Source organism: Anas platyrhynchos, chromosome 1 (assembly GCF_047663525.1).
Source record: "Anas platyrhynchos isolate ZD024472 breed Pekin duck chromosome 1, IASCAAS_PekinDuck_T2T, whole genome shotgun sequence".
NCBI classification, from domain to species: domain Eukaryota; kingdom Metazoa; phylum Chordata; class Aves; order Anseriformes; family Anatidae; genus Anas; species Anas platyrhynchos.
The window spans coordinates 51,632,429-51,652,399 of NC_092587.1; the positions used below are offsets into that span (position 1 = coordinate 51,632,429).

General features: G+C 35.8%; 1 long non-coding RNA gene across 2 annotated transcripts in view; it reads right to left on the reverse strand.

Moving 5' to 3' along the window:
* Nucleotides 1-578: 578 nt before the first annotated feature.
* Nucleotides 579-19,971, reverse strand: part of LOC140002413 (uncharacterized) — a 33,225-nt gene continuing 13,832 nt past the window's right edge. For both annotated transcript variants that reach the window (XR_011808878.1, XR_011808875.1), the window contains exon 6: nt 579-809. This is a non-coding gene — a long non-coding RNA (uncharacterized lncRNA). The remainder of the gene's footprint in view (nt 810-19,971) is intronic.

A 19,971-nucleotide genomic window follows, 5' to 3' on the forward strand; every position in this document is an offset into this window, starting at 1 on the left:
TTTCTCAGATAACAAGCACCATAAATCTACAGTTTACTATGCCTTTAAATGTTCTATTTACATGTAGAAATCTTACTGAAGGCAATGGCAGGAACAATGTTATACTTTTCATAAAACAAAGACCTTGTGAAAAAGTCAGTGTCCAAAATGTTTTATATGTCAAAGTTAGGGATCACTTACACCTTTCAAGTTCCACTGAATTCAGACATTATACAATAAGAGCAAAATCTTCACTTTAAAATTGTTCAGAATGTAGTCCTTTAAAAAAAAAAAAAAAAAAAAAAAGTGGTAAGTGTCCCAGCAAGAGTGATGCTGAAGATAAAATGAATCCAGGCATTCCACCGGGCTGTAAAGTCAGCATTCCTCTCATCCCATGGGGTTTAGGGAAAACATCTCCTTTTTGAGACAGAGATTCCATGTTTGCCACAAACAAGAAGATAATTTGGTATGGTACTCAACAGAAAAATGTTATTCTACAGAAGTAAATAAATAAATAAATAATAAATGTGACCATGCAATGAAGTTTTATAACTAAATTTGAAGCAGAATTTCTGGAGCTGATACAAATTTAAATATAATTTAATCTGAGAAGATATAGAAGTGCAAACAAAAATCCTATGAAGACCATAGCATAAGGAGAGTATTTAAGAAATCTTTTTCCCTTAGACAATTTTTCTATGCTGTTAACTTCCTTGCTTTTCTTTTTTATTATTTAAAAATAAAAGAAGGTGCAAAAGCTGACAATGGTTTATAATTTTCATAGTCATCTATAGCTTTCATGTTCTGCTTCCACGCTTCCATTAGAAATTCTGTAGAGTAAAACAAGAAGTTAAATACATAAGGGAAGTGCTAATGTCAATGTTGTGGTCTTTTTTATTATTATTATTCTTATTATTACTGACATCATGAAAATATCAGATAATTTTTAATGATTTGTTTAAATCTAGTTAGAGACCAGTAAAAATTAATATACTAGCTCCTCTATGACTTAATTTTCTAGTAAAATACATTACAGAAAGAACAGTATAACTTTTCAGCCTCCATCTAGTTATGTATTTTTTTACTGACCAGTCCATAATATGTCATAGATTGTTACACAAAAACATCAGCAGGCAGTAATCATACCTAGTTGCTTGTTCTTAATGAAAAAATTAACATTGAGAAGATTAGTAACTCTCATTTAGCATGAAGATTGTTCACACAGATTTAGATTGTTGAAGTTTCTAAGAAAATGCAGTTCCTTAAAATTTGCTGTGTTTTTAAGGTTTGCTTTACAAGTAAAAGTGCTAGAACAACGTTTTTCTTCAATGAAAACTTAGAATTTTGAAACAAAATATGACACAGGTGAATTCCATTAACCCACTGAGTGCAAAGGAAGGAGCAAAACAGTACCACTAATAGCTAAAATAATAATAATTAAAAAAAAAAAAAAAAAGAAAGAAAAAGATATGATTCATATTACAGTGGGATTCAGTGTATATCATTTTGCATTAAGTTGCAAGGAGGAGCATGGAAGAAGATATTAATCTAGACTGTTTGGTTTAGGAGCATACTAAAAGGAGGCATGATTGTCTCAAAATAAGAGCTTATGTTTATCAAAAATTAAAAGAATTCATTGTTTTGTGATAGGAAATCAAAAAAAAAAAAGGCATGAACATGGATTTTGTAAATAACCTTTACCTTGAATTTTTGAATAAAACACAGAAGAAATCCTTAGAAATATCCAGAATTTTGGGCATAATAATTTTGACAAATTTGAAGCATATGTGATCTCTCTGAGCTTCTAGGACTATTTTGCACATACGAAGCCGGTAGTTTATCTTGTACTGGAAATGCTTGAGCTATTCTATTTTTAATGCAAATCATAACTAATTGCATACTCCTAACTGCTCACCAGCACTGTAAGCAGATATTATTTGCTACCAGTTTTTTAAAAAAGAGGATATGTTTGTATAACTGCAAAATAGAAAATTACAACGGGCAGAGGATGTAATCAGCAGGGAGGGAAAGTTGAGGTGCATCTCAGTGCAGGGCTGCCAAAGAACACCATGTTTCTCCATCCTGTTATAAAGAACAACTACCTGGGGTATGTTCGGTTAAAATAGACCTGGCAACAATGGCTTCCTTTCCCCTTGAGTCAAAAAGTGTGAAAACAAACTTCTGCTCTTCAATTTTTTCCCCAAAAATGGATGAAGTATTTGACAGTTTGCTGATGAAAGACTTTTTGTTGTATCAATGCACAAGTTTAATTCTTGATAATACTTCAGATATTTCAGTCCACATCAGCAAAAATACTACTGGTAAAACTGGACATTTTGTTTGAGTTAAACTAAGAAATCTGTGAAAGGTTGGGAGAGGGGACACTGAAATATGTATTTTATAAGCTGATGGTGAAACAAATACAAAAAACGCTGGAAATTTATTTGGGGTCAGCCTTGGCTTATTTGGGGGATTTTTAGACTTCTTTTGTCTTCTTCCTTTCTACTTTACACATGTAATTCTGAAATACATAGGTCATTCAAAATTAAAATACAAATAATTTCAAATTTGTAAATGTTGCTTAAATGCTTTTATACTTCTAAAATTAAATCATAGAATCATGATTTAATTTTAGAAGTATAAAAGCATTTAAGCAACATTTACAAATTTGAAATTATTTGTATTTTAATTTTGAATTTTGTATTTTAAATATTTAATTAAATAAAAATAGTTTTGTTTCTACTGAATTTCTGTGAACACACACACATACGCCATATCTATGCCTGATTTCAGTCTCCAGTTACATCATTTTTCACCAAGTGAACTCATTTCCATACAAAAATTGTTCCACTCTAAATGCAAGAGCTATTTTGATTGTCTTTCATGCTTCATTCCCCTTCTCTGAGGCATGCCAATGTTCATGGTTGTCACTTCTAGCTTTGGCTTGCACTGTGTAATTATGAGAAAAGACTAAGCTGTAGCAGAAACCTGTATAGAGCATAAATGTAAATCTGAATGGCAAGTTTGCCACCTACTGAACAGGTGCGATGCGCAGTCATTCCTTGTGTGATGGTGAGGTAGTGTTAGCTATTATCTGTATCAGTGGCATTAATTCTGAGCAATCAACATGCAGTCATCATGGATGGCTCTGTGTAAAAATTATACACACACCTTACCCCCTTTTCTTCTTTTGACCTGGAGAGGAAACCCAGGACAGTCTAGCTTTAATCTGTGCCCCTACAGTTTTTGATAAAGTTATTCTACTCTTTTCTCATGAATCTTGTCATACCACTAACAATCATAACTGCTGTTTCCACCTCCACTATGAAAGTCAAGTTTTTTAATTTTACTGAGAAAGCAGGATGTCCAGCTCCAGTGCGCTGCATATGTATCCAAATGAGAGCCATCTGTAGACATACAGCAGGATGTATGTTATCCTGTAAACCCTAGAGCAAATATGAGGTTGTTTTTCATTTCAAAAATACCACTTTTATAAATGCAGCATAATTTGTTTTGAAGAAAAATGAAAAGAAGGAAACAATAGGTTGTGCAGAACAAAACAATTTAGTTAGGAAATAGGCATGAGAAGAGTGGGATATGTGCCACACTGCAAAACTCATTCACCAATACTATATTTGAAAAATTACAATGAGCATGTCTTTTAAACATTAAGTCTTGAATGGAACAATAGCACATAGGACATCCTGGGGCAGTGGGGAGAGGATAAATCTTTCTCCCATCTAGGGGCTCGTGACACAGCCAAACCAAATACTAATTGTGCCAATTCCTGTACCATGATGCCCTGCCAAGCTTTGAATATGGACTGGCTCTGTAGCTGTCTGCCTTGATGTCTGTAAAATGAGTTATTGCACCAAATGCCAGACTGATTTTTGAGCTTGTGAAACAATGAGATATTAACAATTATATTATTCCCCATGTACACTACTGGTCTGAAGAGCATTATCTATGCCTTCCCTTAGCCTTCCCTTTCTACAAGCAGTTGGAAAGAACAACACTATATATATGGAGGAACCAGGCCTCAGAATTTTCCTTAGGAAAACTCTAATTAATTTTCTTTGGCTATATTTTGTAGGCAGTTAGTATCCATTTTGTTCTTAACTCAGCTTAAAAAAAAATAAATAAAAATAATTGCATTGTTGTTCACTATTGTTACTGATACTCTGGTATTTTAAAGTTTTTCTGACTCATAAGTAATAACGCTATTAATGAAATGATAGGACCATACCTTGGCAACCTATATGAAATTTGGAAGAAAAGCAGAAGCACAGGCTGCAAGAGAAAAGGGCTTGAAGAAGGCAGTAGGAAGTCATGCAAATTTAATGCAGATGAAACAGCTTCTAGTTACCCACAGCATCAAAGCTGGAAGAGATGAATTTTTGCCTGGTAATTAAGACCTCTGTTAACCACTCTTCTAGACTCTATCTGCTCCTAAGGAATTATTTACTGAAGAGCCAGGAAGAAGCCTAGCCTGAGGAGAAATGAAATACTCTAATTTGAATTATATTTTACAGGAAATTTAAAGATAAGGAGTAGAAAAAAGAAAGAGTTTGGAGCAATCTGCAAGAAGTCATTCTGGTTTACCTTTTAATTTCATGCTAGCTAAGGAGTAAGGAGGTGCTACAGACACTTCTTTTTAAATGCCATTTTCATGCTAGCTAAGGAGTAAGGAGGTGCTACAGACACTTCTTTTTAAATGCCATTTTTATTCTTTTATATATACATATATATATGTATATATACATATATACATATTTGCAAACACATACATACATAGATATTCCTCTTATGTTGCTACCTCATGTCTGGTGTCAGAACAAAACTCATGGCACCCAGGTGTCTTTGGGAGACCAAACATAGTAAAGGGATTATGGCTAAATTAATTTGCTAAAAATCATTACAGCAATTCTCTTAACATAACGAAAGAAATGTTATTTTCTCCTTAAAAAAAAAAAAAAAAGTTCTGTACATAGGTTAGTATTCTTAATATTTGCAGTCTATGTATAATTCATGTATTAATTTTTTTTTATTTTTGTCATTACTATCATCTTTTCTTTTTTTTTTAGTTTTTAGTTTCTATACACACACATAAACATTCAATTTTTGCCAGTATATTTCAAAGTGGCCTCATATAGATGAAGTAATTCCAGAAAAATGATCAATCATGACTAGTTTAGTGTTGCTCAGCATATCAGTGACAGAAAAAAAAATAATTTGGTTTTAATATCATCATCCCAGTTGTAGGTCTCCAGGTCACCATGATGTACTACACATGAGCTTGAGTTTACAGTTGAGTAGGAGTATCCACTTATTTTGAGAGTGAATTTGCTGCAGTTCATCTGCCAAGATAGTGGATGCATAAGATCTTTGATTAGCTGGTAGGTTGCAGGAATTTAAAACTGCGTCTATTCTGCATAGACTTTGTATACCACTGTCAAAGAATAAAGGATATTCCCCAGTGTGTGCTTATTCTAAAGAGTTGGAACACAGAAAAGTTGTTTCACTCCTGTTTGGTATTTCAATTATTCAGTAGAAGCCTTGAAATTCTTACAATGGCAGAGCAGCAGCATCCCTTTCTACATTTTCACTTTAACTGTCCTCATTCATCATCTTCCTTGATTAATCAGGAATAATCACAGTTTAACAGCATTGTTGTCCCTGCAGTGGGACAACATCCCATCCACATAATGTTCCGATATAAATATGTTCTGATGGCTCTGTTATGCTTGAAGAACTCTAGATTTTTCCAAACTTCAGTTTAGGATTTAAATTAATGACATGCACATGCACTATGTTCAGCCCATCCTGCATGCATAAGCATATTAAGACTGAACTATAACACTCTGACGTTGGCAATTTAATAGTTTCTAGATATTATGTAGCTTGGTCAGAGCAGTGAAGATGCCAAGAAATCATGGATGAACATATGTAGTCTTTCAACATCATCCACATGACTTAGACCTGGAGAAAGAGGCCTTATTCAAGGAAAATTAGATGTGTATAAGCTCTGTGTATTCTACAAAGAGAGGAGTACTGTGCACAATTGCAATTGTGGTACTGAAATAGAGGAAAAACACAACATTTGTTTAACTTCATCAGCATCCTAGATCTCAAATTAGATATTCTACTGAGTGCTAATCCTACCAAAAATGCACATTAACTTCCACATATGCCCAAATACTAAAGCTGCTGTGTGGCTATCAGATCTACCTGGTTATCCCTGCAGCATAAATCTTGCCATCTAAAGGTAGCACAGGACCTGGTTTCAGGAAATGAAAGGCTGGAAGGTCACAGTCATCATGCTTCTAACTTTTTTCTATGAGCTATAAGAAAAATTCATAGTATAAAACTCCAGTAATCACCACAGATTTGGGGAAACTCCTTATATTGCTGAGACATTGATCTTCACAACTAGTCTAGATGCTACTTTAAGTTAGATTTGGTCTGGCAAACTAAAGCAGATTGAAGACAGCAAAGAATCTGACATCTCCTGGTAGATAACACCTTGTACTGTAATAACAAAACAGCACTGTAGTAATGCCAAACCCAATGGTCAGTAATGAATATAAGATATATATTGTAGTTTATATCATTACAGTTAAAAGTGATCTACTCTGGTCTGAGTGGACTCTGTCTGGTCAGAGCTGAGCTATGTTGGATGTCAAAAAAAAAGCAGACATGACAACATACTGATTACCCTCAAAAATTCTCAGTGTTATAACATCGTAATTCTTACATAACACACATCTAGCCATTTAACTGCAGTTTCTCAGCTTCTAAGGCTATTTAAATGCCTATGTAGAAACATTTTGGGAAGAAGCGTAAAAGCAAATACTGAGCAGATGCAGAATGCTGTCCAGAGAAGTAATGTCTAGAAAGGTATCAAATCATGTAACAGATGGTTCATTATATAGATATTTTTTTCATCTCAAAAACATTTACGCTGAGATTATGGTGATTTTTGCAGCATTAACAAGATCTCTGGACACTGTTAATCATAAGTTTTTTTTTTTTCATTTTCTACAAGCTTAGCTTGCATAACTTTTCTGACTACATTGCGCACTTCCTTTCAGTAACCATTATTCACAAGTTTATTGATTAAAGTGACTTTTCTTTTACCTTTCACCTGTTTGAATAATGTACTACTTTAGTTAATAGTCAAATTCAAGATCTCTCTTCCTCCTTCGTTTATCATATGCACTGATCGAATTAATATCGAATTAGGCTGCAGGTTATTTTATGCACGGGTTGTTTCCAGCAGGGTATTTGCAGAGCATTTACTACAATTGGGTGTTAGCAGAATACAATAAACAGATATTATTAGCAACAACAGAAGCCTTAGGTTCAAAGATCAGGTGAGGTTATGTCTAAAAACAAATTAGACAATTTAATTCTGTTGGCTAGCAAATAGTAATTACTTCACAAAATTAATTCAGTGTTTGCAACCTCTGGTGAGAATTCCTGATTGATGGGAGTTCTGGCTGGTGCTGCTTGTCAGAGCTGTCAGAGCATAACCTTGATGTGTACATTTCAGCACTGCCTGCTACTCTCTGTCACTTTCACTACATGCACAGCTCTAATTTGGTGTTTTCAATGAATGGTCATTTTGCCATTACTGATTTTTCCCCATTTAACATTCTTGATGCTGCTTCTCTACTCTGCTTTTTATAAATGTACAAGAGAGGTAGGTACAAGGTAAAAGCTACAACCACGTGAGGAAATTTCAGATAAAGCTGAGACACTAGCAAAATAGTAACTTGAATCCAGATGTATTTCTTCTTTTCTGCATGGTGATTATATTCTATGTTTTTTTGGCTAGGTGAGTTGCTAAATTGAAATAAATTGCTATAAATTCAACACACAATACAATTATTAAGAACACTTACATTTTTAAAGCCTAGAATGGCAGCATATTATCATTTTAAGCCTAATTCAACAAAAAATTGTCATTGTAAAGATTTTAATAACACTGTAATGTGTATGATATTCCTACCTATAATAGCAAAAGCATGATAACTCATGGCAAATTAACATCTTTATTAGTCAGCAAAACTGGCAGTACAAAATTGCTGGAGAAATTTGAAATATGTTGGACAAGGTGAGACTTAAAACAGATGGGATTATCTAAATGAAATACCATTGGAATATAGAGATTTTGTATCACAGTACAATTGAAAAAATGAAAATACAACTTGAAGGTAGCATACTCGATGCACAGTAATTCTTAGAAACTGTAGAGAACTGTAAAGCTTCTGATAATAATATAATAATCTCATACTATTCGATGAGAAAATTCCTATGTGACTGACATAAAAAAAAAGCTTAGAAAGAAAATCACAGAAGAGCGTGTTCTATCATAATGTTCATTTTTATGAGCTGTGCATGTAGTCTAGTCTGTAAAGTAGTGCAACTTCGCATCTTCTGGGGAGCTCAGAAAGATAGTAACTTGGAAGACACCTGGAGAGTGTTTCAAATGCCTAACTGTGGAGATTTTGTACCATTTTGACCCTAGAACAATTGTTTGGGACTAGCTGTTATGACATAAGACCCATATCAGACAGAGATCTTTTGAAGAAGCAGCTGGTTATCAGGCATGAGACCCTAGCATATCTAAAAAGGCAATAGATGACAAAATTTAAGTGTCTGAACCCTGTGTTCACCCCTGCTTAGCTGTCTTGCTCAAGCAGCTGATGGAAGTTGTCATTCGTAGCCCTGAAATATTTCCTCCCTTACTCAAGTGACTTATGCATCAAACAAACTGAAGAGAATGGTCATTTCTATCTTCAAAAAGGACAAAGAGGACCCAGGGAACGACAGATCAGCCAGCTTTACCTCAGTGCTTGGGAAGGCAATGAAGCAGCTAATCCTGGAAACCTCTTCCAGGCACGTGAAAGACAGGAAGGTGATTGGGAGTAAGCAGGATGCATCCACAAAGTGTAAGTCATGCTTTACCAACCCGATAACCTTCTACGATGAAATGACTGGTTTGGTAAATGAGAAGAAAGCAGAGGATATTGCCTACCTTGACCTCAGTAAGGATTTCAACTCTGTTTCACATAAGATCCTCATAGAAAAGGTGATGAAATATGGACTGTATGAGCAGACAGTGAGGTGGATTGCCAGGCCCAGACAGTGGTGATCAGTGGTTCAAAGTCTGTCTGGAAGCCAGTAAATAGCAATGTACCCCAGGGGTCATTACTGGGTCCAGTACAGTTCAATGTCTTCATTAATAATCTCTATGATGAGGCAGAGTACCCTCAGGAGGTTTGCTGACAACACAAAACTGGAAGGACTGGCCAACAGACCACAAATGGACCTCAATAGGCTGGACAAGTGAGCTGACAGAACTACATGAGGTAGTGTGGTGCTTTTACCCAGCTGGGCAGCCAAACTCCACCATAATGTTTCTCTCACTCCCCCTCCTCAAAAGAAGAGTGAGGGAAGAATGCAGTATGCTGGAAAGAAAATAAGGCTCACGGGGGTTGTGATTATGATATAATTATCCTTAATTAAAGGGAAAAGGAGGAGGGGGCAAAGAAAAAAAAAAAGAAGAAAAGAAAAAAAAAGGGGGGGGGGGGAAGGGAAAGGCTGCGCAGAAGCACAGAGTACAGGATCTGGCTGGAATGTTAACTTTCCCTGCAGCAGCCCGTACAGTGCTGTACTCTGCTCTTGTAGCTGGAACAGCAGTGTTACCACACCAGTGTTGTGTCTACTGCTGAGCAGTGCTGGCACACCATCAGGACTCTCTCTAACCCTCCTAGGGGGTGGGCAAAAGGTGAGAAGAGAAACATCACCAGGGCAGCTGACCTAAACCAACCAAAGGGATATTCCATACCATGTGATGTCACACTCAGCAATAAAAGGTGGAAACAGGAAGAAGAGGGGAGGGGAGGGCCCTCATTGTGAAAAACACACACAGGGATAGGAAAAAAAAATATTCTCTACTTCTCATCAACAAGTGATGTTCAGCCATGTCCTGGGAAGTAGGGCCTCAGTACACATAGCAGTTGTTGGGGAGGACAGATGTCATCAAAATGAGAGCCCCACCTCTTCCTTCCCCTTTCCCCCCTTTTATTGCTGAATGTGACACTATACGGTATGGAGTATCCTTTTGGTAGGTTTAGGTCAGCTGCCCTGGTAATGTCCCCACCCCACTTCTTGTCCACCCCCAGCCTACTGACTCTGGGGGGTTTGGAGGGTGTCTGGGTGCTGTGCCAGCACTGCTCAGCTGCAGAAAAAACATTGGTGTGATACCAGGGCTGTTCTAGCTACAAGTGCAGAGCGCAGCACCGTATGGGCTGCTGCAGGGAAAGTTAACTTCATCTCTGCCAGACCTGATACAGGTCAATAAGGGGAAGAGTAAATCCTATACTTGAAGAGGAACAACCTCATACAGCAGTATATGCTGGGGGCCAACTGTCTGGAAAATAGTTTTGCAGGAAAGAACCTGGAGATCCTGATAGACAAGTTGAACATGAGACATCAGTGTGCTCTTGTTACGAAGGAATGCTGTCCTCAGGTGTAACAGAAGGAATTCTGCTAGCAGACTGAGGGAGGTGATCTTACCCCTCTGCTCAGCATGAGTGAGACCACACCAGGAGTACTGTGTCCAGTTCCAGTAAAGAGAAAGAGTCCAGGAAAGACTCCTGGAAAGAATCCACGGCTTCAAAGGCCATAAAGATGATTAAAGAACAGAAGCATCTCCCCTGTGAGGAAAGACTGAGGGAAAGGCTGATAGAAAAGCTGTTTGGTCTAGTAAAAAGAATGCTCAGGTGGGATCTCATCAATGTGTCCAAATATCTGAAGAGAAGGTGCAATGAAGACCAAGTCAGGCTTTATTCAGTGGTACAGTGACACGACAAGAGGCAATGGGTACAAGCTGGAACGTAGGTGGTTCTTTCTGAACCTAAGGAAAAACTTTTACTGGGTGACACTTACCCTCACTGTATAAGGGTGACCAAACATTGGAACAGACTGCACAGAGGCTGTGGAGTCTCCATCCTTTAAGCTATTCAGAAACCATATGGACATAGACCTGGGCAACGTGCTGTAGGTAACCCTGCTTGAACAGGAGCATGGAACAGATGACTTGAGGAAATCCCTTCCAATTTCAGATATTCTCTGACTGTGAAGGGGAAATCAAAAGACCTCTTGATGCTATGAATAGTCAAACCCCATTCCTACCTACTTAACAAATAAGAACATAATTCAAGTCTACAGTCTACGTGCATCCTAGCATGTGACCTCAGGAGTCCTTAAATCCAAAATCCCTCTCAGCAAAGAGGACTGTGTGCAATTCTCAAGTTGCAGTTGAGTAAATGTGTGCAACTGCTGAAGGTATTCTTACAGACTTAATAAAACTCATGCCTTGCTATAGGCACACGCATTCAGTGGTGCATGTATCAAGCATTCATTTGTATATTCACACAAAACACTTGCCTGGATTCAGAAAATCAGATTCTTAGAATACAGCTGGTAGCATCCCTACTTTATCATGTTTCAAATTGCTTTAGTTTTGTGGCCTCTCTCCATATTAATAGAGTCTCATGGATAGCTCTAAAAATATTGTTCCCCTTACTATGAGAAAAGTTCCAGTGTATTGCATTAGTTAATACATATACTTATGCCAGTAGTTCTGTGGACATTACCTGATAGTATTTTATCTTTTTTTTTTTTTTTTTTTTTTTGTGTGTGTGTGTGTGCGTGTGTGTGGTATGTGTGTGTGATGCAGTTCATTAAACAAATTTCTTCCTAGATCCTACTGTTTTCATCCTGATTCACTAAAGTCCCCTGAAACTAGAAAAGCCTCCAGGGTGTGTATGCTCAAAACAAACCTGAAACTCCGGAGAACTTTCATTTACCTTTACCTGTCTACATAGTCAGCTTAATTTGTCAGAGTAATATTAAAATTAAATAATAAAAAACAAGGAACTGTGTAAGAATTAGTCCTCCTACACTGAAACAAATTCCTTTTCAAACAAGTAAGTGATCCCTATCTTGTTCGCAGTAAAGTTAAAATGTAAAAACTTACTGTAATACATCTAAAATTGCCCAAATACCTGTTTTACAATTTTTCATACAATATATAAAATAATACATATGAATATTCAAAAATGCAAACTACTGCTTCTATTAGGAATATGAGAGACCAAGAGAAAGCTGACAGTTATTGAAATAAGGAGATATCCTATGAGTGAGAAGGATTTGTATTTTCCTTGACCTCAATTCATTGCCACAGGCAAAGTAAGAGGAACTGGGAAGACTTGAGAAAATATTCCCATGGATTAAATAAAGTGGCTTTAATCACTTTAATATCTTAATGTGGAAAGTTGTCATTTACAGTTATTGTTCATAAAAATAGGAGACACTCATTCTGAATAAGCAATAGAACTTTCCTTAGTAGTGCACCTTTCATAAAAATACATATTTAAAGGCCTCTCATACCGTTTAATAATACAGGAATGGATCTGAATAATAATTAAAACAGGAAATGAAGTAGACAAATTAGGAAGCATTAGTGAATGGATTTTTCTTTCTAAGAGATATAAGAGCTAAAAAATGTACAGAGCATAGGCACAGACTTTGAAAGAAGCAGTACTGGAAGCAATTCCATCCATGGCCAAGTTGTGTTATGGATGTTCTAAATGTTTGGTGAGTTTTTCATAAAGTAAAGACAAAATAATATGAATTAACCCACTGCAAATTTTCAGAGAATGACTGGGGAAAAGAAAACATATGGTGAGGGTTTGTTTTTTTGTGTGTGTGTCTTGTTTGAAGTTGGTAGTGGTGGTGGTTGGCTGCTTAGGTGGTTGGTTGGTTGGTAGGTTTACTGTTTTGTTGGTTTTTTTTTTGTTTGTTTGTTTGTTTGTTTGGATTTTGTCATTTGATGAACCCTGGCTTCAAGCTGTACAGACCATGCTACACATGGTTTTGGATGTTAAGGTTTTTTTAAAAAAATCACATAAGGGAACATTAGTAAGATATTAAAGTCCCTAGTTTAGCCACCTACCACTATTTAAATATTCAGAAGAAAACACCCAAGCTGATATGCAGAGTAGAGAATATAGAATAATTAGTCCTAGATCAGGTGCTGAAATACAAGTAAGCGCTCAATGAAGATGGAGATGAAAAATAAAAACTTGGATGAGTGTGTCCTGTCATTCCTCCCCGAAACTGTATCCATGTTGGAAGTTCCAGCCAGACTTCTTTTGATTGGAAAAGACTACAATGAAATAATTTGTTAAGGTTTAGTAATATTTATGCAAAGAATTTATTTAACGAAGTGTGACAGTTGGACAATGGAAGATCCCAGTCACTCAAATAAACAATCATCCTCAGCACCCACTCCTTTGGGCTGCTGTGTCAGCTGGGATACAAAAGGTTCTTCTCTGCAGCACTTCAAGTGAACCTGAATCCACGTTATTACTATTTATTTTCTTGTTTTCTGACATCTCTGCCCTTCTCTGAGTTTAGCAAAGAATATACATATACATGGCAGTTAAGGTACTATTACACACAAAATATTTTATTTAGCTATTGATCAATCTGACTTTATTCACCTAATTCCACAAAAAATAAAAAAAAATAAATCAGTATTTCAATTTTACACTCTGTGGAAAGCAAACAACATTTGTGCAACTTTCAGATTTTATATCTGTGTAATTCCTCTGCAATTACTTTAGACATCAGAATTCCCTCTCACTATGATTTCAGCTTTTTCATCAAGATAAAACTTAGGCTGGTAACAGCCATTATTAATCAGAAGGTATAAATTCTTAAAACAAGAGTTCCCTATATTTTGGTAACAACTACAATTTCTTACTCTAAAACTATGCATATTTTTGAACTTCTAGGGTATGTTCAGTCCTCCCTTTCACTGAATTGAAAAGTATGTAACTTTTTTATTTTGATAATTGTATTTATTTTTATTTTGCAGAACTAACATTCTTTGTCATTGTAACAGAGAACAGAGAAACACTCGTCTTGTTTGAAATGTAGTTTGTCATTCTTTTTTTTTTTTTGAGAAAAAAATGAAAGAAGTTATTTTTTTCTTTTAGACCATTTGTTTGTCTAGCACTCACTTTCCAGAAATAATTGAGACTGTTTTGGTAAGATATTTAAAAGGCTCTTAGGTTTTACCAACAGTAAATATCTCTTAAACAGGTACCTTTGTACTTAATCACTAAGCAATTTTTCTGTAATTTACAACTGTGCTTTCATTTAACCAGAGGAAAGAAGATGGGAATTAGTATTTATGGAACTATAAAAACATTTAAAAATAAATAACTCTTCTTCTTTCTGCTTTAAATAAACTCTTCTCTGCAGTCCCACAAAACAGATAATTCTCTGTGGGTTTAGGATGTCTTTCAACTTGCTAAGATGTTCTCTTATAACTTATTAAAGTGATCTGTCATTGCTATAACTGCAAAACTGAAAACTACCTTTGAAACATAGGGGCAAAAAAGGTGAAGTGTAATTCAAAATAAACACTCTGTTAATAACCTGTCTAGCCAGCTGTGCCACTATTGGGGGAATAGCTTTTCATACTTCACCACAAAACTGCGTTTTCTCTACATAATGTCTGATTTATTTTTTTACTCAACTCATGCTTCCTCTGCATTTGGTAACAAAAGTCATCTGACCACACAGATGAAACAATCACAGATAGGGGGAAAAAAAATAACAACAAAACCCACAAAAAGATCTAGAAAAAATACCTAAAAGATTAAGGAACATTTTATATGTCAGAGAGGTGCATATGTGAACAGGATGTTGATCCATTCTTAAACCAGGTTCAGAAAAAATTTCCCAGACATAGTATATCTAATGTAATATGTGCCAGATGTAGAAGGGCACAAAACTCTCCAGTCTACACATATTAGTTAATGCAACTTCATCAGCTAACAGTACTGATGTCATATACTGAATGGATCATAATCCACAGCAGAACCTGATGCAACAATATCCTGAAAAACATTAAGTTCATTCATTCTTTCTGTGAGTATTACAGACCTCATTGTAACACTCCATTATTACACTGAACTGTTAATATGATTCTATTTGGATATGAGACACACCATAAACTTATAAGGAAACCAGCAAAAAGGAATCGTTTATGATGAAAATATAAGAAATTTGCCAATAGATCTACCTTAAAGGAATTTTGTTCAAAATCCTTTTTCATTTTGGAACCAAGGATTGCCTACTAGAAGAACACTGCATTTGCCATTGGTAACAAAGGCAGACCAAATCCCTAACATAGGGACCTCTATAAAATTTTAAATTAAATGCAGAGAATAGTAGAAAGATTGGCAATTTTCACCAGCTAATGAATTTATTATGCTTTTTTTTTTTTTTATGGAGAAAATAAATTCTACATAGCGTGGGTTGCCAGTGTTTCTTATGAATAGCTCTTATTTCTAAATGGATAAATCATCACAAAAGCAGAGCAAGAGAAAACATGATCTAATACCCTAGGCCTTGCTCTGTTTTTGCAACATCTGCCCCCTGTGTGACACCACTTAGTGGCAGTGATAAAAAGCATTCAAGCTGAAATAATTTCATTTAAGAAGAAAAAGCACTTCCTAACAGAGAGTTCTCTAAATTCTGGAGCTCAGTTTCCTCAGTTTGATCTTATGATGCAATTTGAAAAGCTCAGACCTGAGAGCTGAAAAGCTCAGATGGATCACCAATATGGATTGGGGTGAATAATGTATACTTCAAAGGCAATAAAGCATATTTCTTATTTATTATGTGATTTATTAGACCTACCTGGTTAAAATCATGTCAGGCCAATATTTTTTCTTTTTTCACATTTTGGATCATAGTTTTCTCAAATAACTGCTAAAATGTAATTCTTGGGTGATAGGAGAGAAAATTTTTCACTAACAAAAATATAATTATAAAAAATGCTCTAGCATCTGACAAAGTACTCGCCTTACATGCATTTTGTACAGACCAGTTTTAAAATCTGACACGGTTCCACCAGCTCATTGCACATTATGAGCCTTATGTGCAGTTGTTTTGATGCAAATATAGTAGCCACTAATAACTTATCTGAGAATGGTGAACCCTATAGTGAAATTAATACAAGGAGATAATTTTCCTCAGCATTTTAGGTCCAATAGCATGTCTCATAAAAAGTAAAAATAAAAAGTAAAATGTCCAAAATGGGATTTCTAATTAAGTAGTGATTTTGACAAATAATAAAATAAGGACAGTATTATGTTTGGAATTCAGTTTTGTTAGTCCTTCTGACATTTTAAGCTGAAGCACAGAGTTTGAAGAAACCTGAATAACTGCACCATCTAAAATATATCACACATGAAAAAATGTTTTAATAAAGAATGCCTCCTATGTTGATGCCTAGACCTTAATCCTGCAACAAATACTCTTGTGGCAAAGGACTGTGGTGGTTTTACCGTGCTGGGCAGCTAAACCCCACAACCGCTCTCTCACTCCCCCTCCTTTAGATGAGGAGGGGGAGAAGTAAAGCAAAGAACAACTCACGGGTTGAGATAAGGATAATTTAATTAAAGGGAAATAATAATAATAATAAAATAAAGATTATTATGAACTAAACAATTTAACTAAGGGGAAATAAAAAGGGGAAGGGGAAAAGGGAGGGGAAAAGGAAAAATAAAAAGAAGGGAGGAAAACAAACAAACAAAATAAATGAAGGCTATATGGAAGTGCAGAGGAAAGAAATTACACTCTACTTCCCACAAATGAGCGATAATTGACCACGTCCTTGAAGCAAGGCCTCAACGCACGCAGCCGGTGTTGAGAGGAGGACCCACGTCTTCTCAACGAGAGCCCACCCCTCCCCTCTTCTTCCTGTTTCCACCTTTTATTGCTGAGTGTGACACCACATGGTATGGAATATCCCTTTGATTGGTTTAGGTCAGCTGCCCTAGTGATGTTTCTCTCCTCACTTTTTGCCCACCCCCTAGGAGGGTTAGAGAAAGGCCCAATGCTGTGCCACTGCTGCTCAGCAGTAGACACAACACTGGTGTGATAACACTGCTGTTCCAGCTACAAGTACAGAGTACGGCACTGTATGGGCTGCTGCCGGGAAAGTTAACATTCCAGCCAGACCCAGTACAGTGTTGAAGTATAAACGTAAGAATTCATTCTTGTGCACCTGATTATGCGGTCAAACATCCAGCTATCCAAACCTCACTTGCAGTCTGGAAACCAGAAAATTATGAAGCTTCATCACAATACAGTTATTGAGAAAATTATTTTTCTCTTTGTATTTTGCAAGTTTTGTTTGTTTGTTTTTTAACAAAGATATAGTATGCTTAAAATGTAACATCAAACATTCTCTATCCTATACCAGTTATCCACGTTCATACTCTTTATCTACCTTACCTGACCCTTTCTGAGATTTTGCCCTATCCTTTCTCTGTATTTGATTAGGAAGATGAGATAGACACAGTAGGAGGCTTAAGATGCTTGTATCTTGCATGTACAGAGAAGAATGGAAAGAAAGGAAAAAAGAATGCAAAATTTACTTTTCTGGTATCACAGCTGATAAGTTAAGTGAAAACTTACATGAGGACTTCTATACTACATCTTATTTTGAATCCTAAACTATATTATAACAAGACAATGTAACATTTCTAATATGCTCTAATGGCTGGTTCCTTACACTCTGTAATCTCACACATGCACATATAGCTTAGAACTTGTATCTCAGTCTCTGTACATGAAAATGTTTCCATAGTTTCCATATTCTCAGAAGTAAGAAACAGGCACTTATGCTTCATAATCTACGCTTAGTACTTTGGTAAAATAGTTATCTGAGCTTATGCATACATCTCTTCAGTAAAGAGCTTTCTATGTAATTTTTCTGAAACTGTTAAATAGCTACATTTCCATTTGATAAGTTGATCCATCAACCAAATTTAAAATAATTTAAAATTAAAACAAACAAACAAACAAAAAAAAACATCAACAAAATGATCAGAAGTGTTTGCAAATCCAACGTACCAGATACAGCAAGTGATATTAATAAAATTGCTCGTGCATATAGGTATATATGTATACGTGCGTACCATTTGCGTGTATACTATCTATAGATAGTAAGATGTACCTGTATAGATATCGATGTAAATCTGCACTTACAGATAGCCAGATAAATAGATAGATGGATAAATGGATGGGTGAATGAACAAAATTCTTCCCTAATGTATTCTCACATATACAGTGAAAGAAGGTAAAGCATTTTTTCATAGCCATTTAAGAGAATCTGCCATCCCTGCAGAGAGAAGCAGTTTCTGTGGATTGCATTCCAACCACACTGAGACACCTCTCCAATTTTCCATTAAGCTTATCTTTGCTTATCATATTCACAATGAAGCACTGTGTCACAGTTACTAAAAGAAGAAGTCCCTCTGAAGTACCTTACACTCATTATAGACCTTGAGAGAAGGAAGCAGTTTCCACTTACTGATTTCATGCCTGTCAAAGGGCTTGGAAAGCATTTCCATTTTTTGTTTTGGTTGGTGGGTTTTTGTTATGTTTTTGTTTTTCTTTCTCTTTTTCTGAACACTATTTGGATTCTATCTCTTTCATTCTCTTTAGGTTTTTCTGAAACTTTGTCAACCCCTAGTATGACAAAGAAGCACCTTCCCCATCCTCCACCCCAGTTTCTGATTCTTCCTACGAGTCAAGGATAGAAACTGGCACCCTTCTACAGGAACTGGGATGTCTTTTCAAAGCACTTTCAATAATGTTTGTAAACATGCAAAAAAAAACCCAAAAAACAGAACAGAATAAGTAAAGCCTCAAAATAGCGGAGTAATTAATATTTTTTATATTTTCAGTATTTCTACTTTCCCACAGGCCCTTTGTGGAAATACAAGGCTCTTCTTGTGACTCCATGTTCTGTTCCACCAAAATCAACACTTGTCTTTGTCATAGCAAACCCCTATTAATCTTGCCAACAGCAAAGAAGTGACCAGTATCTGTCTGGATGTAGGAGAAAGAAGTCGAGGCAGGCCTGAACAAAGTTGCTAATGTAATGTAGAGGAATGCAGGTCTCCCACTGCCAGAAGAGGCAGACCAAAACAATGCAAATGAAAGCACAGTAATTTTCTTCCTCCAAATACATGGAAAGAATATTTGGAGGTTCTTACCTCTAAATAAACATAGGCAACCTCTTTTCATTTCTGACTAAAAATAGCTGTAAAAAGGTTATTCAGAGAAGATGTTTTTTGGAATAATGTAGCAGACAATTCTGTACAAGGATTGCAAATTTCTGCATATTAATGTCTTGCCAATAAAAGATTTTTTCCATGGTCACTAACAGAGCCATCTGGTTTAACAGTCTTATTCCGTGTCTGTTTAGACACAGTTTCTTTTCTAACCTTCTTGTGAACCTAAGGGAAAGACACAATTGGCTGGTTTTAATTTACATTCTAAACACTCCACATGACAATTCAAGAAGTTATTTCAATCTTGACTTATAACTAATATAAATATCTGCAAAACTTATGCATGTGTCTAATTTTCCAAGCACTTGGCTTTGATTGATAAATACATTCTTGTACAGAATGTTGGTATGTATATTAAACATAGATTATAAACAACTTTTTAAAAAATTATTTAACAATTAAAATATTCATAGCCTAATTACATTACAAAAACCCCACGTCAAGGCATTCACATTTCTCAGTGGATTTTTTTTTCTTTATTGTACCATGGCAATGAACCCTTAAGGAATTTTGTAAATAAATGGGGCAAAAACATTGATTGTGAATTTATTTTTCTTATAATTTGTGTGTGTTTTCTTTCTCTTTAGAACTTCTGCCCTTGTTATATGAGGGATTTGAACAATTCTTTTTACAGTTATGCCACAGATTCTGAGGTCAGAAGTTTCCGAAGTTTCTGGGCAGATCCAGACAGCACAGAAAAGCAAATGTATGCAAAAATATACAGAAAGTAGGGTGACTATGTACAAGAAAAAGG